The sequence below is a fragment of the Peromyscus leucopus genome, chromosome 2 (genome assembly GCF_004664715.2).
Source record: "Peromyscus leucopus breed LL Stock chromosome 2, UCI_PerLeu_2.1, whole genome shotgun sequence".
In the NCBI taxonomy this organism is placed as follows: Eukaryota; Metazoa; Chordata; class Mammalia; order Rodentia; family Cricetidae; genus Peromyscus; species Peromyscus leucopus.
This window is the reverse complement of record NC_051064.1, coordinates 6,216,171-6,235,554: the sequence shown is the minus strand read 5'-3', so window position 1 is coordinate 6,235,554 and position 19,384 is coordinate 6,216,171. Positions and strand designations below refer to the sequence as shown.

General features: G+C 44.6%; 1 protein-coding gene across 2 annotated transcripts in view; it reads left to right on the top strand.

Moving 5' to 3' along the window:
• Pag1 (phosphoprotein membrane anchor with glycosphingolipid microdomains 1) overlaps nt 1-19,384 on the top strand; it is a 143,062-nt gene that overhangs the window by 40,291 nt on the left and 83,387 nt on the right. For both annotated transcript variants that reach the window (XM_028887560.2, XM_028887561.2), the window contains exon 2: nt 10,629-10,690. The gene's annotated coding sequence lies outside the window, so the exon portion shown is untranslated. The remainder of the gene's footprint in view (nt 1-10,628; nt 10,691-19,384) is intronic.

The window sequence follows — 19,384 nt, the reverse complement described above, 5'->3', positions numbered from 1 at the left end:
CAGAGCCATGTGTAAGCTGTGACTTTAAAGCATGTAATAAAGTAAAGAGTAGGGTCAGAAGAGAACTGTGGTCAGAGCTGCATCACTGGACCAGAGAAGTGTAGAAATATGGGGATTTCCAGCTCATCCCCAAAAGCAGGGTGTCCAGTTCCACACGTCATCAGTCACCCCAGGCAGCATGTGGTGAGCAAGCCTACTCCTGAGAAATGCTCTTCTCCATTTCCATCCATAGCATCTTGTAAATGTATTAAGGGCATTGGAAGAATACAGGTGGTGGGTAGGGAGGTGGTTCAGTTGTTAAGAGCAGGTACTGTTCTTTCAGAGGACCTGAGTTCAATTCCCAGCATCCGTGGCAGGCAGTTTACAACTGCCTGTAACTCTTGCTCCAGGAGGGAATGCCCTCATCTAAATTCCACAGGCACCTTCACTCACATGAACACAAACCCACATGCAGACACATACACACATAATTACATCTTTAAAGAATAGACCCTGTGACAAGCAAACACAATCAGTCTGTATGGTTCCCTGTGCCACAGTGTTGCTCATTCACATTTTAAATCCCAACACCCCACAGTAGGGTCACGTGAGGAAGAGCATGAGTGAGCCAGAAGCTGTACAACTCTGGAATCTGGATGCTGGAGTCCCAAGAAGGACAGGTTACACCCTGCTGGTCAGTCCCTTGGCCTATTTAAGACTAAAACCTCCTCACTTGTAAAATGAAGCAGTTGAACTGGCTGGGCCTTGAGTCTATGCTTGCTAGACGTTAATGAGCATAGAATTAACGTGGGTGTCTTGTAAAATTGCAGATCCTGGCTCAGTAGTGCGGGCTGTGGCCTGGGGTTTGTTTTTCTGACAGGGTGTCCCAAGCAGTGTTGATACAGCTGGTCCACAACCACTCAACATTTAGTTAGTTCTGCTGACTCCTGTGCACAAGTGTCCATTAACTAGATGGTTCTATGACATTGTGGGAGAGACAGGGGCCTTCCACCATGTGTCTCCCATGGAATCAACAGTCCTCATTCTTCATGATTATCTCTATCAGACACCCTTTAATGTCTAATTTTACGTAACAGTTTGACATGCATTCCAGAAAGCACTGACTAGATTTGGTCCCAGCTTATCAGACTGGACAACTTAAGGCAGGGAAATATGTATACAGATAGTAATAAATACAGAGTTATGATATATGCCCATCTGACATTGGGTGCATTAAAATAAAACAGGCATGTATTTAGATAGGCCTTAGAATATCTCTATTCATACATCTTTTGTTTCTTTTAATCTCTGGGAACCTAAAAAGGTTGCCCTATATTTTTGACATCAAAACCAGACCTCTGTTTCTCTTCCCAGTGAGAGCTGGTAGAGGGGAAAGGTCAGTTTCTGGACTGCTTTTGTTGTTGACTGACTGATTCTGGCCTCACTGACTTCAAAAGAAATATTTCATCAGCCCCAAATCCTAACCCCGTGAGTGTGCAGGTGCCTTGGCTTGGCTTGGTGTTACAACCCTGAGTGTGTCCTCACAGGTCCATTAAACCACTCTCCGTGCTTCCTGCCCAGAGCTCTGGCCCACCAGTCACCGGCACACTACCCTCGTGAAGTAGTATGAAAGGAACTGGACATTGCTATCTCTGAGTCACAGGGTAGTGAACAATACAGAGGAGGAAACCAGTGAGCCCAGAGCATCATGGTCAGTAACTCACAGAGGGAGACTGGACTTGATTCTTTTTCTTCCGTGCACACATGTCTGCTGACCTAGCCTAAGGACTTAGTCTCCTTGGTGGAGGAAGGGATCAAAGGAGCAGCAGTTACCAGCATTGTCTCCCGACAGCAGAGCTCGAGGGCCAGCCAAGCAAGCTGCTGGAGACATCGTTCTGGTACCCATGGTGATAAGCCAATTTATTATAACCGTATCACTGGTTAGCAGAGTGATGCTAGGATGACTCCACTCCATTGACCTTTCCTAACTCAGCAAGAACTGAATTATCATGTATCTAAAAGATGCTCATATCCACCTGAGGGTTTCTCAACCAAATATTGACTAATAGTGAAATTAGAGACCCTTTGTTTAAACCTCCCTGAGTCATGTGAACACATATGATATTTAGTTATGATCATGTGCACAGAGGAATACAGCCATGCAGAGAAAACTTACATGCTATGCCCTCAGCACACAGGCATGCATCTGTGGGAGGAGTCGCTGTGAAATCTGATACACTGGTTTGGAACTTGGCTCCTCCACTGATAGGCTACATCAATTCACCTTTCCAACAGGAGTTGTCCTACCTGCAGAGTAATGATAGTATGGCGCCCGTACAGTACTTGTGCACAGTCTGGGGTGCAGATGGGAGAAACTGTGTAGCATGGTGTCTGAAACTGCAAGGCCCCAGAGCTGATCATTGTCAGCAGCCATAAGAAGCCTGATGTATGTGACAGCCCCTGAAATCATGTCCCGGAAAAAAAGAACGAGAGACTCCACATTTGTGATTTTCTACTGCTTTGTATGCAAGTCTTTGTGCAGGAGGTTGTGTCTGGGTTAATAAAATGTCACACTGTTTATTAGGAATAAAACTGCTGTGAAGACAAAGCCTCCATTAATTAGGCTCAGTCTCATCTTTCATTCTGTAATGTCACATGCAGCTGTTGTTTTCATATATATATATATATATATATATATATATATATATATATATATAACAATAAAGTGTGAAGACAGCCTACTCATATTAAAGAAGGTACAGAACCATGAAGGATTATTGAATTGGAAAGCTAAACTTTTAAAAAGCCATAAAGGGCAGTTCTATACACTTTGCACTAATGTCTCTTACTAGATCTCTGAACACAGCGTGGTGCAGGCAGGATTGAGGCCACTGCACACTCGGCTCCCCCTTACCAATAAAGAATTGAGGAGCATATCTGGATTATGGTCTCAGGAAATAAAAGATGCTCTCCACCTACAGCCAGGGAGGAAAGGCAAGGAGAGAAAGACAGCTGAAGCCTACCAGCCACATTTAAGGGTATAAGGCCTGCAGACCAAGGGCCTGAGACAGACTGATGGAAGTTCAAGAAATGCAAATGGACTGTAGGAGCTAACTCTGAGAAAGAGGCTTCGGGAGGCCATCACCTCAGAAACCTGCTCATGCACCGTCTGACAGGGCGCTACTGCTTCTATGCAAATAGAGATTTATCCGCCTTGGTGTGGATGTAACAGTGAATAAGACAGTTAGTTCTTCCCCAGACTTACTGTGCACTTGAATCACCTGGAACAGTATTAAAATGCAGATTCTATGGGTCTGAGACCTGCATGTCCTAAAAAAAGCCCCTAGGTATTGCTGAAGCTGCCGGTTCAAAGACTGTATCTTGAGTAGGAAGTGTCTGAACCGCTTTCTCTGCAAGCATCCCTTTCTCCGTTACCTCCCCCATCCTTCTGTGCCCTCGACTTACCCACCACACTCACTGCCTGTTGGCCCTTCACTCTGTTAGTCCCCTAGTGCTTTCCTGCTTACTGGGTTAGATCGCACGGTGTCTCACTGTAATCACGCTTTGGTGTCCAGCCTCGAGTCTGTGCTGCTTCTCACTTTCTACTTTAAAGTAAAGCTCCAACCCTGCAAAACTCGCCCTCTTCCCATTCCATCGCCTCCCCTCTGCTGGTTGTAGGGCAGAGAGCGTCTACACCGCCAAGCTCACAGGTCTCAAGTTCATGGCAGTAGCCACTCTGCTTGATTCACTCCTCCCTGCTTCCGTGTTACTGCCAGACCGTGAATTGCCATGTTCCCCATCGACTCCCATTTGGGAAGCCTGTTCACCACTTCAGGTACTGCTCTGGGAGGTTGTGGAGTGTTTAAGATAGAGCCTGGCCAGTAGGAACAAGACACTGGGGATAGGCCTTTAAGGGTTTTAGCCAGGCTCTGGCCCTAGATTTCTGCCTTCTCCTGATCCCCCAATGTGAACAGCAGCTCTCCCTCATATTCTTCCATAAACAGAGCAGCTGTCCCACCGTCCCCACTATGATGAACTAAAGTCCCCCTAAAACCATGGTCCCTTGTGTGGTTTCCGCTAGGCAACCCATACAGTCTCCAAACCTCAAATCCTTCCTTCTCCTTACTCTTGTGAGCTGATATTCTGGCTTCTGATTCCCCCACTGTGTCATGGCCTCCCAGCAAGCATTCTGTCAGTGAAGTCTTTCCCAACTCCTGGACTTCATGTCATATCCACCCCCGGGTGCCCCTAACCCTTTGATTTCTTCAGTGAGCATCACAGCTGCTCTGCCCGGTGGATAAACTCAGCTTCTTCTCTACCACTAACTTCCATGAGAATAGGAAAATTAGTCTGTTTTGATAAGTATCAAAACCCCAGGTATCGTAGCGACAGGTACATGGAGATGCTTAAAATATTTGAATAGTTATTGAGGTGGGATTAGATTAAAACAGAATTAGGAAAAACCAATTAGGAAAAAGCGTGTGTCAACATGTGTATTTTAAAGGCCTCTTGTCCTTAGTGAAGAGACAAGGCTAAGGAAGACCCCTGCTTTGGGACTTGTTTGAACTTAAAAATGCTGTATTTAGTAAACAAAACAAAACAAAACAAAACAAAACAAAAACAAAAAACAAAAAAAAACTGTTGAGCCTACCAGGCCCTTTAAAGATAAGGAGGAAAAAAGTACCCAACATTAAATTCCATCAAAACTTTCTGTCCCTTATCTTATTAAAGGATCTCAGGAAGGTTCTAGTTGGAATGTTAGGGTTTCAGTTGCTATGAGGAGATACCAAGACCACAGCAACTCTTATAAAGGAAGCATTTAATTAGGTGGCTTACAGTTTCAGAGACTTAGTCCATTATCATCATGGCAGGGCGTGTGGCGTGCAGGCAGACATGGTACTGGAGAAGGAGCTGGGAGTCCTCCATCTTGCAGGCAAGAGGAAGTGATCTGTCTCACTGGGTGTGACATGAACATTTATATGAGACCTTAAGCCTTCCTCCAACAGGACCACACCTACTCCAACAAGGCCCCACCTCCTAATAGTGACACTCCCTTTGGGGGGGCGGTTCTTTCAAACCACCACAGAAGCATTGCTCTTCTCTCTTGGGACACTAATACAGAGATGCAACCAGTTAGCATTTAATGATTCCTGTGACTCCTGTGGTCCTCCCATCATCCAAACAACTGTCTGGGTTCAGGTGGTGATGACCTAAGTCACAAAAAGCAAGACCTTGCATTAAGAATCAATCCATCCAGCTGTTCTTAAGGACAAGAAGTTAGGCATTTAGTCCACTAAAGGTGAAGGAGAGGGATACTGATATATATATATATATAGAAGTTGTAGCCACATTTATTTTTAGTGCACTCCAAAGAGTTTTACATTTCATTACATCCTTACCATGCACTAACACATTACCTCTCAACGTATTAAGCAAGCAGGAAACACAGGATGTTGCAGGTACTAAATAAGACCACTGACCTCGCAGCTGACCAAGAATATATCAGGGCTCAGTGCATACAACGTATCTCTCTCTTCCTTGTCTGCACCCTCTCTGAGGCTTGCGTTCATGCTGCCATCTTTCTCTGTAAGACAGACATTAGGGTAGAAGTCGAGTTGTATTTTAATAAGTATGTACTCATTTTAGGCTAACAATTCTCAACTTGGGCTGATTTTGCCTCATGTGGGACATTTGTCAAAGTGTAAAAACATTTTGATTGTCACATATTGGGTAAAAGCCCCTAGCCCCCTCAACAAAACTATCCAGCTGTAATGCCAGCAGGGCATAAATTGAAAAGTCCTATTTGAGCATAAATTTTACACTGGTGTGTGCAGGTTATCTCTTCACTGAATTCCAAACAAAGGAGGAGTGTATTGAGAATTTGGTTGAGTTCCTTACATATTCCAGATACTGATCCTCTATCAGATCTATAGCTGGAAAAATTATCCTTTCTGTGAGTTGCCTCTTCATTCAATTATTCATTTTCTCTGCTATACACAAGCTTTTCAGTTTCATGAGATCCCACTTGTCAAAAGTTGGTCTTACTTCCTAAGTCCTAACATATGCCTCAGTGTTGACAAGCATCCTTACACTTTCCTCCAGCAGTTTCAGGGTACCATGTCTTCCACTGAGGTCTTTGATCCATTTGGAATTGAATTTTGTGTAAGATGACATATAGGGATCTAGTTTCATTCTTTTTACACCATGTTGATGTCCAGGTTTCCCAACAACATTTGTTAACGATACTGACTTTTCTCGGGTGCATAGTTTGGGCATCATTGTCAAGAAATAGGAGACTGTAATTGTGTGAACTTACATGTGGCTCCTCTATTCTTTTCCATGATCTATGTGTCTGCTTCTGTGCCAGGATCATTCTATTTTTATGACTGTGGCTCTGTAGTATTACTTGAAATCAGATGTGATATCTCCTGCGGTATTCCTTTTGTTCAGGATTGCTTTAGCTATCATTGGACTTTTGTGTTTCCATATAAATTAATTTTTTATATATCCATGAAGAATGTTCCTGAGATTTTTATTGTGATTTCATTGAAATTGGTAGTTTGATTTTGATAGGGTGGCTCTTTTCTAGTATTTTTTCTTACGATCCATGAGTGTGTGAGGTCTTTCCATCTTCTAGTGTCTTTCTCAGTGTCAAAATTGACATCACAGAGGTCTTTGCTTCCTTGGTTATATTGATTTCAATATTTTTTATTTATTTTCTTGGTAGCTATTGTGAATGGTGTGGTTTTCTTAATTTCTTTTTCAGTATTTTTGCCATTGGCATATAAAGAGGCTACTGGTTGTTATCATTGATTTTTTTTGTTTTGTACATTGATTTGTACATTGATTGTTGGTACATTGCCAATTTGCTGGGAATGTTTGTCAACTTTAAGAGGTTGGGTTTTTTGTTTGTTTGGTTGGTTGGTTGGTTTTGATGGAGTCTTCATAGTCTCTTATGTGTGGGATCATATCATCTGTAAGTAAGGATATTTTGACTTCTTTTCCTATTTACATACCATTATTTCCTTCTCTTGTCTTATTGCTCTAGCCAAGATTTCAAGAACTATATTGACTAGACATGGAGAAAACAGGCAACTTCTGTCTTGTTAGTGGTCTTAGTGGCAATGCTTTAGGGTTTCTCCATTCAGCATGAGACTGGATAGGTTTTTGATAGATTGCCTTTTTGTGCTGTGGCAGGCTTTCTCCATTCTTAGTGTCTCTGGGACTTCTATCATGAAGGGATTTTGGATTTTGTTGAAGCCTCCTTCTGCATCTAATGAAATGATTGTGTGATTTCTATCTGTGGGGCCACTTAACTGATGAATTACATTTGATGGTATATGTATGTCAAACCATCTCTGCATTCCAGTAATGAAGCCCATTTGATCATGATGAATGATCTTTTGGGTATTTGTCAATATTTTATTGGAAATTTTTACATCCATGTTCATCAGTGAGAACTGTCTGGAATTTTCTTTTTTGTTGTGTCTTTATCTGGGTTTGAATATCGGGGTAATACTAACTTCCTAAAAAGAGTTTGGAAGCATTCTTTCTTTTCATGTTATGGAGAATGAGTTAATTCTGTGAAGTTCTGATAGAATTCTTCTGTGACTCCATATAGTCTTGGGCTATTTTTTAGCTAGGAGACTTCATATCACTGCTTCAATCTTATTGTTGGCTATAGGTCTGTTTAAATTATTCATCTTGGTTTAATTTCGGTAAATGATATATCTCTAAAAAATGAATTATTTTAAATTTTCCAATTTAGTATAATATAGATTTTTATAGTATATCCTTATGGTTTCTGAATTTCATTGATGTCTGTAGTGATGTCTCCCTTTCATCTCCAATTTTATTGCTTTTGGATATTCTCACTTAGTTAATTTGACTGTTTGCCCATCTTATTATCTTTTCAAAGAATTAACTTTCATCTCATTGATTCTTTGTTTTTATTTCATTAATTTCTACTCTGATCTTATTTATTTCATCTACTGCTTTGGGTTTGGGTTATTCTTGTTTTTCCAAGGCCTTACGGTGCCTCATTCAGTTGTTTGAGAGCTCTCAAAATTTTTGATGTAGGCATTTAGTGTGTAAACTTACTTAGAACTACCTCCATTGTGTCCCATAGATTTTGGTATTCAAATTCCAGAGTTTTGTTTTTTGGTTTTTTTTTTTTTTTTAATTTCTTTCGTGACTTCTTCCGTGACCCATTCATTATCCAAGAGTGTGCTGTTTGGTGCCCATGAGTCTGTATGTTTCCTGTAATTTCTCTTGCTGTTGATATCTGGCTTTATTCCGTGGTGGTGAGGTAGAATACAGGTGTCATTTCAATTTTCCTGTAATTGTTAAGGACTGAAGCCAGAGGTGATGGTACATGCCTCCAATCCCAGCACTCGGTACACAGATCTGAGTTCAAAGCCAGCCTGGTCTACACACGAGTTCCAGGACAGCCAGGGCTCTTACACAGAGAAGTCCTGTCTTGAAAAACAAAACAAACAAAGGGATTGCTTTGTGTCCTAGAATGTGGCCTGTTTTGAAGAAATTTGCGTGTGCTGCTGAGAACATAGTGAATTCTTTAGTGTTTGAGGGGAATGTCTTGTATATGTCTTCTTAGGACCATCTGACTTACCCTTCCATTCAACTCCAATGTTTCTTTTTTTCTCTGGATGACCTTTCTTAGTGAGAGTAGGGCATTGAATTCCCTCACAATTATTGGATTGGGGTTAATCTGTGACTTTACATGAAGTCATGTTTGTTACATGAAATTGGGTGTTCCTGTTTGGGTGTTTATCTCTAATGAGACCTGGATGTCTGGAATTAGGTTATTGGTTGTCTCTTCTTCTACAATATGTTTTCAGCCCCCGGGCTGGAACCTGTGAAGAGAACAGTGGACTAGATGGCTTGCGGGAGACTGGAGTGAGGAGGCGGCAGGTTGGAGTGGGAGGATCTGTTCCGTGCCAGTGTGGCGAGTCAGCTGGCGAAGCTCCCTGGGCCATCTCCACTCTGCACGAGCAGCCTTCCCAAGTTTTTATCTCCGATGCTGTCCTCGGAGCTTGAGGTTCCCCATCCTTTAAAAAGGATGGTTTTTCTGGCTAGTGTGGAGACCTTCCAGAACCCACAGTACGGCTGAGCTGTGGCCCTGAGCAGTTCTGGGCTGAGAGGCATTGCCGCCGCGGCCTCGCATTGCTGGCAGCAGATGTGAAGGTGGCTGCTATCTGCTCTTGCCTGCCTCTCCTGCTGAGTGACTCTCTCACCTTCAACTGCCCTTTCATCTTGGTGCACACATCCAAGGGCTCCAGACCACTTGGCCGGGGATCTTTGAAGTAGGATAGGGTGGCAAGCTCTGACCTTACTGATCCCCACAGAGTCTCACCTGGGCATATAATCGTCTCCTATAGGACCATCACCTCCCTGGCTCCCTGGTTTCTCTTGACCGTCTTGATGTTCCCCCTGGAGTCTCACCTGGGCAGCTCTTTGCCCTCTCTAACATTGGTTTCCTTATCAATTCTTCCTAAGGAATAGTCCCTTCTTTCCTCTTTTAAGCTTCACCAAAGCAGGGACAAATGAAAAGTGTAGAAGAGACACTGTTTTACCTCAGTGGTCATCTTCCAAGCATTCTCCACCAGCTCTTACATCTCTTCCCCACTCTCCATGCAGTTCACCTCCACGCAGCATGGCTTGAGAAGTCTGCTAAGAACCATCCTACAAAAGCAGAGTTTTAGATTTGAGATTAAGTTTCTCAGGTTTGGATCACCCCTCCTCCTGCAGAAAGGGTTCTTTATAAGTGATAAAAATCTTACTTTTAAACATAAGGCACTATTTAAAATAAAGTGTGTTTCAAGTTGAAGGAATAACATAGCATGGCTAGATCCATGCTAGCAACTAGCCCATGGTTTTCTACCCTTTCATTTCCCATTCTCTCTCTCTCTCTCTCTGACTCTCTCTCGAATATCTTGAATCACATAGCTGTTTTTGTTTGAGTCTCTGATACCTTTGCCCATCACACACGTCTGTGGTTATGACAATGATCACTCATGCTTGCTGTAGGAATCTGTGAGGAAGAGGAGAAAGGAGACAATGAATCAAAAAAAAGCATAGACATAATTAAATACCACATGTGTTTGAGGCTTCATTTCTATTTGCTTACATATATAGTGATATATACAGTACAGGTATCTTATATATAGGGTACTGTAGAGGAGTGAGTTTTAAACCATTTAGATGGTTTTATTTTATGTGTATGAGTGTTCTGCCTGCATGTGTATACAGGTACCACACGCGTGTCTGGTACCCATGAAGGTCATAGGAGAGTATCTGAGTCTCTGGAACTGAAGTTACGGACAGCTGTGAGTCACTGGCACAGTGTGTCAGTGCTCAAAACTGAACAAAGGTCTTCTGCAAGAGGAATAAGCACCCTTTGCCACGGATCTGTCCATCACCTCTGCCCCAGACTGTGGCTATTTTAGGAGCACACTTTAACTTCTGCCTTTAGGACTCCTTTCTACGTAGTATTAAAATGCTACTCTTTAAAGGGTTATTGATCGATTCCTTTGCTGCATAATACTTAATAAGTCCAAGAGAAGGTAATAATTTTATTAATTTTACAGTTCCAGTCCAATGAGAAATATTTTCCTCCTGTTCCTTTCTAGAACAACCTGAGCCTTTCCTTCTCTGAGTTCAACAGTGGAACACGACTTGGAGCTGGGAAGAGGTGAGTTTGGGGTATTTATTCACCTACATTATCATCTCTATTATTGATCATTTGAGCTTCTAGCATAACCCCGTATCAGCTCTTCATTTGGGAGCCCTGGGTTATACATATGCCGGCTCTCAGCTCCAGCCAGAGTGTCATCTTAAGTGTTCCCATCTTACATGTCACAGCACTCACGAGTTCTCGGCCACAGAGACTGCTGCCATTAGTCTGTTTTATGTTGCGCTAACACAACCCTGGGAGAAACGGGAAGAAAGGACCATTGTGTGTGGTGGTATTGTGTTCCCCAAAATATTGTGTACCCTAATAAACTTACCTGGGGTCAGAGAACAGAACAGCCACTGGATACAAAGGCTAGAAAATGGTGGCACTCACACCTTTAATCCTAGCATTCCAGAGACTGAAATCCCTCTCGATCTCTGTGAGTTCAAGGCCACATGGGAAATGGCCAGGCATGGTGACTCACGCCTTTAATCCCAGGGAGTGGTGGTAGAAAGCAGAAAGGTTTATAAGGCGTGAGGACCAGAAACTAGAAGCATTTGACCTGGTTAAGCATTTGGCTGGTTAAGCTTTTAGGTTTTGAACAGCACAGTTCAGCTGAGACCCATTCTGGATGAGGACTCAGAAGCCTCCAGTCTGAGGAAACAAGACCAGCTGAGGATCCGGCGAGGCGAGGTAGCTGTGGCTTGTTCTGGTTCTCTGATCTTCCAGTTCACCCCAATACCTGACTCAGGTTTGATTTTGTTAATAAGAACTTCTAAGAGTTCTGCTACAATTGTGGGTCACAGTTGAGTCAGAAGCTTCATCATTTGGGTCCCATGATGAGGCCACCTGAAGGGTGTGGTGGGCCAAAGCTGCTCCCTCCTAGCAGTCAGGAAGCAGCGAGCCAGAGAGGAGGTGTAAGGACAGGATCCACCCTTCAGAGGCATCCCCTATTTCCTCTCTACTCCGTCTCCTGTAGGGCCCATTCAGCCTGTGTGAATCCATCAGGATTGATAGAATTCAACCCCATAATCCATTCACCTCTCCACCAGCTGTTGACCAAGTCATCAACACGTGGGATGTTTCCTATCCAAAGGAAAAAAAACCAAGACACCAGCAACACAGTTCCTACACCATGATGCCTCCCCGTGATCAGGCTCGCTCCTGACTCTGCTCTTGGAGGCCTCCAGGGACATGGCCATGCCACCCCATCTCAGTCTCTTCTTTCATCGTGAGACTGAAATACTAACTCTTGAGCTTGGTGGGAAGCTCCCACAGCTCCCACCACCACCACCATCAGAACCATGAGGCCCTGATGACTGACACCAGCTATCCCTGAGTGCACTGGGCTTGGGCCAGCCTCTTAACAGACTCTAACCCAGAGTTAAATACTTGAGCCTGAGCAAATGGCAAGTCAACCCAAAGATATAGTCTATATTTGATTTTAGCAATTAGATTACTACAAGATTATCACTTTTTAAAATGAATCCTGGACTTTGAAGTGTCATGTCCACCCCATTTGAAAGATTTAGAAATCTCCAGTGTCCTGGCCTCCCTGACCCGATCCCATTACACACCATTATCCAGTTCCTCTGTGCTCACAGAGGAAAGCGTCCATCCGGTCTGGGTTTTCCCAGTCTCACACAGAATGAACTTGGTAAAAATAACCCACTTTTAATTAAATCTTTTCTTACACTTGTTGAGACACTCAGAGTCAAGTCTCTGCTGTCTGGAGAGCTGGGTCATTCTCAGTATAGCTACAGATCTAGAAACAGTGGCTTTTTGTTAGTTAACTGAGGCTGAAGAACCCATGCAGTAAGAGCTTTGATTATCTGTACTCTGCACATGCCTTCTTCTGATCTCCCAACACTTGACAAGAATCTGGATTCAGGGATTAAACCCTTCTTCTAAGGCACTCTGCTTCCACTAGGGCAACTTGCCTGGCACATTTAGTGGTGACCTGAAGTGCAGAACATTTTCCAGCCAGGGAAGCATTAAGATTCAACAGGGGAAACCATGCATTTTGGAATAGGCATCCGATGCATCTGTGGTACACTCACAGCCAACACCTCCTTCCCCTCCCCCCACCCCTGGATCTGCAGAGCACTGTCTGCTCCTTTTGTGTCCCTGGGCCAACTCTTAAGCTGTTACAGCAAAGATATGTTCTGTCTTTGGTTTTCTTTCTAAATTGTGAATTTGCAGCTTGCTCTCTGTTGTACCAAATTCCTGTTCCTAGTCCTCGATAATCCCTATTTATGTGTCCCAAGCAGCTCTCCAAATGCCTGGCTGTACCGCGCAACTGCCTCCCCGCCTTACCCCCTCCTCTTCTGCTTGTAGCTGACTGCTTCTCCTGGAATCAATATTCCGTTAATGGCATCCCTGTTGACCCAGTTACTCAAGCCAGAAATCTCTGCCCTGGCATGGCTTCCTCCCCATTCAGTCCACACCAGATTCTGGATTTACGATAATAATGCCAAAGTTTCAGGAGCAGGGACTGGTGTTTAGTGGGCCACGTATTCACTGTCACTAATAGCCAGTGCAAGTGATTTCTGACCTCCATCTCCTCTGGCTTTGCTTCTGGCCCTCACACGTGCACAGAGCAGGTCTGATTAACTTCCATGGCTCCTTTCCAACAAGACCCTCCCTCACCAAGGACCCTGTTCATGATTCCCCCACAGTGACTTCTGTGCCTTTGTAACCTGAAGAACCCATCCAGATACCTGACCGTGGAGCCCTGTGACCCAGTCCTGGGCACCCTTCCAGCATGCCTTACCCTGCTCCCGGGGGGGCTGGATTTCTTAAAGCGTTCTAGATGTCATGCCTCTTAAGACAAGCATGCCATTCTCTGAGCACACTGCCCTCATTTCTGAGAATGCTCTGGCCCCTCTTTCTTCGTTAATTCTAGAGCATCATTCAAGACTCACCTCAATTTCCATCTCCTCTGAGAAGCTCTCTTTGGTCTTCTAGGTACCACAGGGTCCATACAGTTCGTTGGCTGTATCTCTAAAACACTCTGTTGTAGCTATTCGCATGTATATGACCTTCCTGTGGATCCTGAGCTTGAAGACAAGGTCTAATCCTATCTTGGTACCTACAACATCTAATAACTGTCTAGAATATTCAAATTTCTCTGGATGAAAACATCTTGAAGACTAATAAAGAAAACATACTCATGAGAAGAAACTGACCTCAAGCTGTTCTTTTTCTGACTTCACATAAACATCTTTTTTGCTCAACAACATAGCTTTGTTTTCTCTTTCTGCTTTTCATATCTGTGTTTTAAGGAAGTACCACCAGACCCTATCCCTGGTCTCTTTCTCTCTTTTGCCGATATCAGTGCTAACATATTGGCTGAACTTTCCTGAACTTGCAATCGGGTACCATTTCCACCTAGGAAGTAGGTTCAGCCAGTGTCTTCACCACCTCTGTTGATGATGGTGACCACTTCCATGGTGTTTAATTTGGGTGTAAACATTTAAATCGCCCCAACCCATTTTTAGGTTTTTGTCATACCTATGTTTTGGACCTGTGCATCACATGTTCAGGTGCGTTTCCTTTTCCCTTACCTCTGAGAAGACAGAATCAGTACTTGCCAGGGAGGGGTGGGCCCTCAATCCAAAGCAACACTGCATTCCTGAGAAGCCACAGTTAACACAGTGATGAACCGAATATTTGAGGAGCCGGAGAGAAATAATGGGATTCATTTTTAATTCATTCTAATTGGAGGCAAGAGCCTAGACCTTCTGAAGTGGCTCTGTAGCCAAAGGTTACCGCAGGGCACCACAGAACTCCCAACAGCCGCTTCCACTGTTTTGCTTGTGACGCGCCGGCAGAGCTGAGGGAATGATGGCTGCTGCCAGCCTCTTCTGAAGTTTGGCCTTTTGGCTCAGAAACATGAGGTTAATTTTGGCATACGCCATTAGCTTCACTTTTGAGAGCAGTTCATTTTAAGAGCAACCTGCCTGTATCTTGAAAAGCATCCAAAACCAGCAAGAAAGGTTTGGCTAGGAATCAGTAAATTAGCTATCACTGGGCTAGCAGTCAGCCTCATTAATCTTTTATCTCTGCCTCTTCCCTCATATTTATTGTATTCTAAATCACAAGAAAATATGACTACTCCTGCAGATGATTGAGGAAAAAATTAAGTTCTTGGTTTGCACATCGCCCCCAGAATACCACTCTTACCAAGCTGGTTAGCAGTCAGCTTACAGTCTCCCCTAAGCAAGCACTATAAACACTCTGTGGGGAAAACCATTCACAGACCCAGGGAACTACACAGCGACTCCTCGGGTACTCACGAGGTGGATTCACAGTCATCCAGGGTTTGCCACCCCGCTCTCATCCACCCTTTTTGCTCTTCCTCCTCCTCTTTTCCTTTTTGAAACATCAGCTATGTTTAAAGAGAAAAGAGGAGCTGCAGGGCTTGAGGACGGTGGGAAGCTCCTGCCTGCTGCAGGTCCATGCACTCTCACGGTTAGTGGGGCCCAAGCGCGGCCTGGCACACAGGGTACATTGTACTCGAAGATACACGTAGAGCTGGGTCAGGACGGGTGTTCGTTTTTCTTCTTACATCAATGCTTCCCCAGAGAATAGGTTTATTTATTCATAAAGCTGACATGATGTCAGACAGGAGTTACAGTGGTGTAAAACCCTGGTGCAGGCTCCTTGAGGAGAGTGTTAGTAACACGTTAGAACCATCAATGTGCTCATGCCAGAGGAGACCACATGACTCCGGGGAAGCATGCCACCGCACTTCCGTGTGTGGAAAGGGAAAGTGCAGCAGAGCACTAAATTCCTCTTTTCCAAGCGACTTTGCATACAGACCTTAATGGAATACCATGAAAATCGGACCCTGCGTTTGCCAACTATATAGCTTAGAACCAGGAGCTGGCCAGAAGCAACACCAGTTGCTTTGTTGACAGTTGATCCTTTATTGACGCTAAGTCTGTTACTCACTCACAAAGGCCCTGCTACCAGCCTCATTCATATAAGTCAGCCTCACCGGGCAGGGAGCTTCAGGGGCTTTGTCGGGCAGGAGGTAGTCAGCATGAATGTGTTCGTTCTTTTAAGTATTGGTTTTAAGTATTGGTTGGTTTGTTAAAATGTATCAATGGTTCTCTGTGTGGCTAGACCATATACATCTTATGTCATTGTGGTGGTTTGAAGGAGATGTCCCTCATATCCTCAGGCATTTGAATGCTTGGCCTCCAGTTGGTGGCACTGTTTGGGGAGGCTTAGCAGGTGTGGCCTTGTACCATTTTGAGTTTGCTCTCTCTCTCTGCCGCTTCCTGTTTGTGGTTTGACATGTGAACCCCCAGCTCCTGCTCCAGCTGGACAAACCCACTGTTTGTAGCACACCTCCCAGAGGTGATGGTGATTGACTCCTACCCCTCTGGAACCCTTCCTTCTGCAAGCCCAAATAAACCCTTCCTTCTATAATATAAGTTGCCTTGGTCATGGTGTTTTGTCACAGCAACAGAAAAGTAACTAATACAGTACTCCTAAAAGTTTTTACCTTTTGTTAATAGAAGTATTTATCAAATGAAAAGTTGCTATTTGGCTTTCAAATTTATTTTTAAAAACTACATGTTAAATTTTCCTTGTGTCCTGAACTGATTGTTTTTCCAGTGGCTGAAAAATGCATCTAGTGGTTAGAACGTCATTACGTAGAATTCCTGACTTTAGTTCTCTATGAACTATTTGATCTTTACATAGTAGAGCTGGGTGGGGAGTCAGATGATGTAAACACTGGCCTTATCTGCTTCTGACCCTGTGTGACCTAAGGCAAGGTCCTGGATTCTCTGGGACTACGGTTCTTGTTCTTACTATAGCTTTGGTTGCTGGTTTAAAGAACAGTGAGTAGGCAGGGCGGTGGTGGCGCATGCCTTTAATCCCAGCACTTGGGAGGCAGAGCCAGGCGGATCTCTGTGAGTTTGAGGCCAGCCTGGTCTACAGAGCGAGGTCCAGGATGGACACCAAAACTACATAGAGAAACCCTGTCTTGAAAAACCAAAAAAAAAAAAAAAAGGAACAGTGAGTAACAGCATGTGAAACTGGCAAGCTCTGGCATCTTGATTTCCATGGTCTTCCGTGCGTCCATCTCTTCTTTCTACTTTAAAGTAGCCAGTCAGTTTCTTAAAGAGGAAATGAATGAGATAAAAGGAGTAGACAGACAAGAATTATTCCCTTGCCAAGAATAATGTTTATTCCAACTTTAAAAGTCTGTGGGTTTCCATTAAAAGAAAAACTTTCATATGGTAACTCAGCTGCCAGCAACCCCAACTCCCTTAGAAACTGCTCCAGGAAGATACATCTGGGTATGGAGACCAGGAGGAACCTTACACCCTGTCCTGAGAGCAGCCCTCTGCCCTGCCGGGCTGGGCCTAGGGCTTTAGCACATTGCCGGTGGTTTGGCTGGAGTCTGAGTTACTGTTCCATGCATCTCAGTTCCTGACAGCAGCTGTTCTCTGCATATCACAGTGACTTTCTTGCTTTGTACACTGAGATAACCGGGTAGCTCGTGACTGTCCTAGAGTTGGCCGCATTGCAACTCCAGAGCACAGGAATGGACATCTTACATCTGTGAACAAGAGCAGAATCTCAGAGCTGGCTTTGGAGGTCTGTGGCTGCTGTGTCCACTTTAGTGGGACGGCCAGTAGCAGTGGAAGCACTCCAGGGGTGACCTGGGTAAAGACAAAAGGGAAAGCTGCTAGGAATCTCACCATCGTGTTGAGGACCGTTTCTGTTTCCTACACAGCTTTTGCTAAGGTCTTTGAAACATATGTCAGCACAATCTGCTTTCTACAATTCACTTCTGGTCATTTGCCCTCCTTTAAAATTATTCTAAACTTCTCTAGGGAGTAGCTAGGGGGTCATTCTCCTCGGCCATACGCTTGGCTCCCTTTGAGGGCTCCTTCACTCCATAGATCAGCCCAGGAGACAGTGGAGTGACATGTGTCCCATCAAACCAGCCATCACGCCCAAATTTCTGACTTACTATGATGTTGAACTCTATAGTGCTGGGGGAAGCATGGTGTCTGATACTCTTGGCATGTCCATTGCAGAAGAGCCCTCCTTCTCCGCGTGTGCCTCAGTCACCTCGGCAGGCAGCAAAGAGTTATTCTAATGGTCTCTTGTACCCAACAGCCAATACAGGAGTGGGATGAGCAACGTCTACCCAATTCCATATGCATGGAGGCCTCATAAACGATGGTGTGTCCTGTAAGACCCTCTCTCCTCTGAGCATTCTCAGCCTCCATCTGACTAAACTTAGAGGAAGAGTTAGCTCTCAGGAGAGTGGATGGAGAGTGGGAGAGCACCAGCCAGATGGTGGACAGCCCGAGGGAAGACCTGTCCAGATCTGGAAATTTGTCCCGTCCTGTCCCGTCCCATCCCGTCCTGTCCCCCCACCCCCACCCCCCCCCGGGTTGGCCTTATCTTCCAAGTCCCGTCTCTCCCTTGTGACCAGGCAGCCTTCTCTTCAGACTGATGTTCCAGTTCACCTATGTAAAATTAACTCCCACTAGTGAAGAAGGCGTTTCCGTGTTTGTTCTCGGTGTCTTGGGGTCCCCCAGAGGGGCTCATGGAAGCTTCTGCTGTGAACCTAGAGCTCAGTGAGCAGGCCTGTCTGGCTGCCCCCACCACCGGCAGCTGATGCTGCTTCCCATGTTCCTTTGCTCACGGCACAGATCTTCTCTGGCCAGCCTACCCTTTTTTTAGTAAAGCTGTGCTGGAAGCCCTTATCAATTGACAGAAAGGGAGGCCATGGGCTCTTCTGGGCCCATCTGAGTCTACTAGAGTAGAAGAAACCCAGCGATGAAAAGGCGCAGTCAGAGATCTCCGGGAGAGACGACCCAGCTCCCCGTGGGATGTTTGTTCTAGATTTTGAAATTTCATTTCTTCCTCTGTATTAATTTCTTTCCTCCTTGCTATAATGAAACACTTGACAAAAACCACTTAAGGAAGAGGGGGTGGGGAGCTGTTCTGTCTCTCGGTTTCAGGGCACAGTTCATCTGGCATGGAAGGCAGGGCAGCAGGAAGATGAGGCAACTGCTGACCCTGCGTCCACAGTCAGCAAGCAAAGGAAAATGAATCCTGGTGCTCAACACACACATTTTCTCCTTTGTGTGCGGTCCAGGTCCCTAATGGGTACCACTGACAGTTAGAGATCTTCCTACCTGAGTTAGCCTAGTCTAGACACACACACACACACACACACACACACACACACACACACACACACACACCCCTGTTCCCACAGTGATTACAAATCCTGTCAATTTGACAATCAAGCTTAGAACTCAGGACAGTTCCAGATCATTTCCTCTACTGAAGTATCTGTTTCTTTTCTCTTTCTTATCATCTTCCTCTTCTCCCTTTACTTTATTTCAAAGAAATGCCTACAATGCTCTGTGGCATATCGAATTGTCCCAGCACGGTGCTTCAGTACCCCTCGGATATTGTCTAAAATAGATTTCACTACAGTCATGATGTCAGCCATGGTGAATCTTGACCAATGTCAACATGTTCCTGATAAAGACAAGGTTAGGCCTGTCTGTGATGGCTTGAGCCACAACAAATCAGCCAGCAGTGAAAAAAGTAAAACTTCCAACAATTCCTGCAGGAGGGAAATGAATCTATGAGTGATTAAAAAGAAGCCATAGCCAGACAGCCAAGAAACTTACAGACAAGTGGGTCCCCCGCTTCATGGAC